Raw genomic sequence first — 6,076 nt, forward strand, 5'->3', positions numbered from 1 at the left:
GAATCCTGCATATCTGGAAAGGAACATTCGTGTCACTGCCAGGAGGTGCCACAGAGCAATCCGGCCCCAAACCCTGTCAGCAGACACAGTGTCTGTGGTTGATGAAGAGACCTGGATTTTAGGTTTCATTCTCACCCCTGACAGAAGAACTTGTTTTGTTGGCAGTGCATGCAAAGTTGGCTCAGTATTATCCCCCAAAGCCACGTATCCCTTATTTAAAGCTTTCTACAGCTGGTTTGTCAGTGTGGGCTGTCGGAGGTCACCACCACTTGTCTGTCAGTGCCCTGTTCTGCACTGCCTGTTCCTAAGCTGAAGCTTGGCCAGATGAGCTGCAGCAGACTTGCTTCCAGCAGCACAGCCACCTGAGTGCTGGAAGTGACCAGCAGAGGGGCAGTGGGTGAGACACAGATGTGCTCTGACATCTGAAACCAGAAGGAAGGGAAATCAAGTCGGCACAAACAGCAGAGCTCTGAACTTCTGGCTGAAGAGGGGACACATGTCCTGCCCTGCCACTCTTGCCAGAAAGATGGCAGCCTTGCTGGAAGAGCAATCTGAGGGCAATCAAACTTTGAATTATGGCAACAGTCTCTCCTGCGCAGTGAAGGGCCTTTGTACAATTTGCTGTATGCTAAAATGGGGCAAGGAATGGAATCACAGAATCACAGAATGGCTTGGGTTGGAAGGGACTACAAGGATCATGAAGCTCCAACCCCCTTGCTGCAGGCAGGGCTGCCAACCTCCAGATCTAGTACTAGACCAGGCTGCCCAGGGCCCCATCCAACCTGGCCTTGAACACCTCCAGGGATGGACGGGGCATCCACAGCCTCTCTGGGCAGCTGTTCCAGCACCTCACCGCTCTCACAGTAAAGAACTTCCCCTTGGTAGTTCACCTTCCTTCACTTCACTCTCATAGTGAAGATTTGTTAGTCACCTTCTAACAGCCCAGCAACAGCCTACAAGGTGTAATGACTTTAAATACTGGGAGATCGGAGGCTGGCCCTTGTAAAGAGATCCTGCAGATTGAATCTGAATGTTGCAGTGTATGGAGTACTAACCAAGAGAAATCAAGGAAAAAGAAATACGAGAGGAAAAATGGGAGTATTTCACAATCAAAAAACAATGCCAGACACCAAAATTCAAGTGACAACAAATCCTGACTCTATTTCACTGACAGATCAGTGTGACTGATGTTGTGGCATGTCTGTATTATTTCGAGTGCTGCCACTGACAGGCGCTGAGTCACGTAACCTATCTGCCTCTGTTTTCTCATTTGCAAGTGACGATAATTAATAGCAGGAAACATTTTGTCTGAAGAAAGAAACTCATGCTTCATAAAGAGAGAGTGTGACCAACCTGTGATGTGGAATTTCAGTGTGAAAAACACTTTTCTCTAGACATCTCTTTGGAAACAAGCAACTGGTTCAAAAGCAACATGTTGTGTGGCACATTTTACATGCAGTAGAAAACAGAACTATTTTCTTTAAATGAGGGTGACATTCCTTTAGCACACTAATTTTTAACCCCATCTTAGAAAGCAAAAAAGGAGGCACTTGTGTTGTTTTACACATGATTCCAAAGATGGGATGAATCTGCCTTGCAAAGACTCTACTACATCCCAAAGAAGTTAGCCCATCTGCACAGCCATCAATAAGGCATCTGCTGCTCCAGGTAAGCACGCTTGTCAGTGAAAAAGGGTGATGCTCACTTCTGGGCACATTGATGCTTCAGCAGGACAGAGCATGTGCTGAACTGGGAGGTGAGAGAGACACTGTGGTAGTTGATGTGTCTCCACTGTATCTGTTGCATTTCCTTTCTAGTCATCCCACTGATGTGGGGGCTCAGGAGGAGCCCAGCAAGTTATCATAATATGGACTGCCACATTGAAAGTCACTCTTCTCTAATAAACCTCGTAAAGAAAGTGCAAGGAACAAATAGTTGAGTTTATATCTGTGAGCTGTGCTGGGGCTGAGCAATTACCTGTGTAAAGCTCATAGCCTAGACAAGGTGCTCTACAACACACGTGTGTCTGTGAAACATCTGCCCTTCTCCCCCTTGTGCTGAAGAGCTGTGAATGAAGAATGAATGAAGAAGCATTGCTGTAAGTTCAGAAGCATTCCTTCCCATAAACCACATGAATCCTTTAAAATAAGTGACTAAATCGTTTTTGTTTTTTAATTGAGAACAAATCTTACTTGGTTACAATGAAATTTGGTAAATGCATGTTCTGAACACAGGTGTAACTCATTGAATCTGGTAACTCCTAAATTAAGTTCTGCACAAGAAAAATCTTTTGTGCTGTAGCTGCAAAACATTTTGTAAAAAGCAAACTGATCCCGTGCTTTGTTTGTTACCAGTTCGTTTACTCAGCCATTGCTTCCTTGTTCTTCTTACGTAAACTTCCTCAAAGCAAAAACATTGGATACATTTTCCACTGCAAATGTGTCCAGCAGAAGTCAATAAACAAAGAAGTAAACATGGGTCTGTAAATTCAGAGAGCCATCTACTGGCAGCTAAGTGAAACGAATTAAATTAACTAAGGGCCAAATCTCTGCCTGTCTCTTGGAAGTCATTTCTTTGAAGTTAAGGAACTAAACATGAACAAACTCATTGCAAGACTTGTGGCAAGAGTGAAGATGTCGGAGCAAGAAAGAGCAGCCTTATTTCCCCAGTGCCCAGATTCTACTGGGTGAATGGGAAACGAAGGACAACAGAGTAAAGGAGTGAGGACTATTGGAGTGCCTGCAGCCTTCCTCACATTCCTCACATCCATGCTATTTCTTTTATAGACAGCTCACGTCAGGCATAGCAAAAACCAATGGCCGAAGTGCCCTATGTGTAGTGTTTCAAAGATCAGTTTTAAAGGGAACAATACTCTTCCTTGCTGCCATCAGAAGATCACAAGAGTTGCACACAGCAAGAGAGATGCGCTGCAGTTCTGGGGACTGAATTCAAATCATGTCAACTGCTGCAAAACAGCTATGCATAAAACAGCCTCCTGCCTGGAGCAAAATTTCCCAGCCTGTGAGCCTATCCCAATGGAGGATCACACTTCCTTTCCAAGTACTGGTGCTCTTCCCTAGCCTAATCCCAGGATAGAGTAAGAAAATCTGTTTTTGGATGGAGTCAGTGGTATGAGCAGAATCACCCTGGCAAAATCTGTGGGGGCAATACCTAAACTGCAATCTCCGCAGAAGCCATGCTCAGTTTGTCCCTTTCATCTTGGAGAAGTGCTTTGAGGATGGTGCACATACTGCTCCTCAGTTGCTCCCACAAGCAGACGGACACAGCAGGCACACGTGAGCAGGCTGACACTTGGTAGACTTTGCACTTGGTAGAAAGGTGGCTTCTGTGGAAAAGGACAACTGGGCCGACAGCATAGTCACAAGGTCTGTGCATACACCAGGGAAAGCAACACGGGAGAATCCTTTGTTCCCTGAAAGGTTTCCTCAAGTGTACATGTTTCTTTGTTGCTTTGCTGTGTGCTTGCACTAGCTACTTGAAGATTCCAGTTTCCTTCGGAAACCCATGACATTCTACAGTAACAGGTTTGCTTCAGAAACAAAATATTCATCACAGCGGTTATATTTTAATTAAAAATACTCGTAGTCTTTACAAAGCTCTGCATTCTTTATCTAACCATTCTATTTCCAATAGTGTTGCTAAGCACAAACAACCCTGTTACAAGCGTGTCTGAGGTTTTCTACTCCTGAATGAGTGGGAGTAACCTCAGAGTAAAATATTCTAACAAGCAGTTCTGAGAGCAGCAGAATTAGCACAGCCTGGATTGCAGTCTTCCCCCTTTATCCCATCACAGTGTCTCTTTCTGCTTGAGCAGCTATTCCACTAAAAACTGGAGGTATGTAGTATCTTCAAGGCTCTACAAACCTGATTAAATTGCCGAGTGGTCTGAAAGCTTTCCAAAAGGAAATGGAACAGAAATGGCTTACCTCCCTAGGAAATTAAACTAAAAATAAATGATGAAAAATTCTCTTCTTTCCAGCTGTTTGACCTAAGGTCTGCACTGTTTACAAAACACACAAATGGCTGCTTGTAAACATATTGCATATTATTGGTGGATGCTCAGATCCCAAAGGTGAACTAGCAGACTAGCTGCAGATACAGGAGCATCTTCATTCCCCTAACTGCCCAGCAATTTGGTGCTATCTCACCATTCTGCAGTGAGTAGAAGTTGTGTTACCATGGTATCTCAGATATCCATAAAGCAGAGAGCATCTTCTCTAATTCTTAGTCTTTTTGATGCTGCCTCTTTGTGTTACCTGTTTTGCTTACCTACAAAAAAAGAAAAATTACATCTTCCGTAATCACAGATTTAAAATATTTCATTACTCATACCATACTAATTTAGCACAAATGGATGGTTTGCATGGCCTTTATGGTATTAAAATGTTGCAAGTGCAAACTATGTGACATTCGTTAGAATTCTGTTGAACACAATATGTTCTCTCCCACTCCTTCTGCAAATCTTTCCTACAGAGAAGGAATTAGTCAAGGTGAAGGAAACTCTCTTTACAGATAGTTATTTATGGTTGCCTGTGGAATTATTTTGCAATCAAAGCTTTGTTTTGCATGATCTGACTGATGCAAAAAGCAGGAAATAAATATCTTCATTCTCATAACCTGATTGCCTGAGGGATTTACAATGTATATCCAGATGGCATATTGTGTGGCCTATCAAATCAGGGCATGGTTATTAAATTTCAAAGCAGGAAGGTGCAGGCAACTAATTTCAGGCAAGGGAATAGTCATTTCATTTGATCAACTGAATAATTCTTTGTTCAATATTTACCCAAATCCAAGCCATGTGAGCTACTGAGCTCTCAATATTCGAGACCATACACAAACAGACAAGCACATTCATCTTTGTCTTTGGAAATATAAGCAAAGATGAAACTTTAAAGAACTATTATTTCTAAAACGGGTCATAACATTCGGAAGGCGGGAGGCCTGTCTCCTTCTGCACTGACAGATTACCCGGACCGTAGGAGCAGTCTTTCATGACTTTAATACAAACAGCAAGCGTGTTTTACTTTAAAATCTTTATCTTGGCTTGGAATATGCACAGGGCACCAGCGCAACTTTCCCTGCATCACCGCTCCTTTCTGGTTTTGAGAAGGAACAGCAACAGCTGCTGCGTGGAGATGCTCACTGCTGGAGCTTGAAGGATTCCCCCAAAGGACTGGGATGGCTGATTTATGGGTGTGCAGCGGTGAGCTGAAGGGCAGGAGGGAGCGGAGTGCTGAGCTCCTACATCCCGGCTCCAACCCAACAGCTACATCCTTGAAACAAGGTTTGTCTTCTGCTTTGCACATTAATACCCAAGGTCTTGTGTGCTTATGGACCCGATCCATGTGGCAGTACATTTAAAAATAAAAAAAAAGGAGCCAACATTAAAACCAGTTGTTGGCGTTTATCCTTCTGAAGGTTACCTTTAGATCAGTACTATAACGTGTTGGTATAAAAAATACGTAAGAACAGCCCGATGGCCTCTAGCCAGCAGAAGGCAGTCAAATCACTACATGGGGAAAAAAATAAAAAGCATGTTTTCCTCATGATCTCAAAGGTGTGCTGCTGCAGTGCCAAGTGCACGGACAGCCTTACTCAAGGGCAGTGGGGGATACGAAATGGGATATGAAATTTAAGCTGCATCCTGCAGGTTTTTGTTGGTGTTTCTTTTGGTGTTTTGGATTTTTTTGGGGGGGGGTTGGGGTAGGGGTGGGAGGGAGACATTGGCTCCCACACATCCAGTGGTTATTTTTAAGCTGAGAACTGATGAAGAACCGCCTTCATGAAATGATACAACGAACCGCTCAGCAGGTTGTTCCTCTCAGGAAATTGAGAGGCGTGATTCCTCCCCTACGTACTTTTAGAACATAAACTTTAAAAAGCGATTTAAAGCGTTAACAGCGTTAGTGTGCACTTAAGTTTCAAGGGATTTAAATCCCATCAGCCCTCAGAGAACGTGAGGATTTTGGAGTCGCGTCGCTGCGTTGGAGCTACAGCGGGTAGGCGCGAGGGGACGAGAGGCGCCGCGCAGCCCGCCCTGCGCCCGCCTTCC

The sequence above is a fragment of the Meleagris gallopavo genome, chromosome 10, assembly GCF_905368555.1.
Source record: "Meleagris gallopavo chromosome 10, MGAL_WU_HG_1.1, whole genome shotgun sequence".
Classification (NCBI taxonomy): Eukaryota; Metazoa; Chordata; class Aves; order Galliformes; family Phasianidae; genus Meleagris; species Meleagris gallopavo.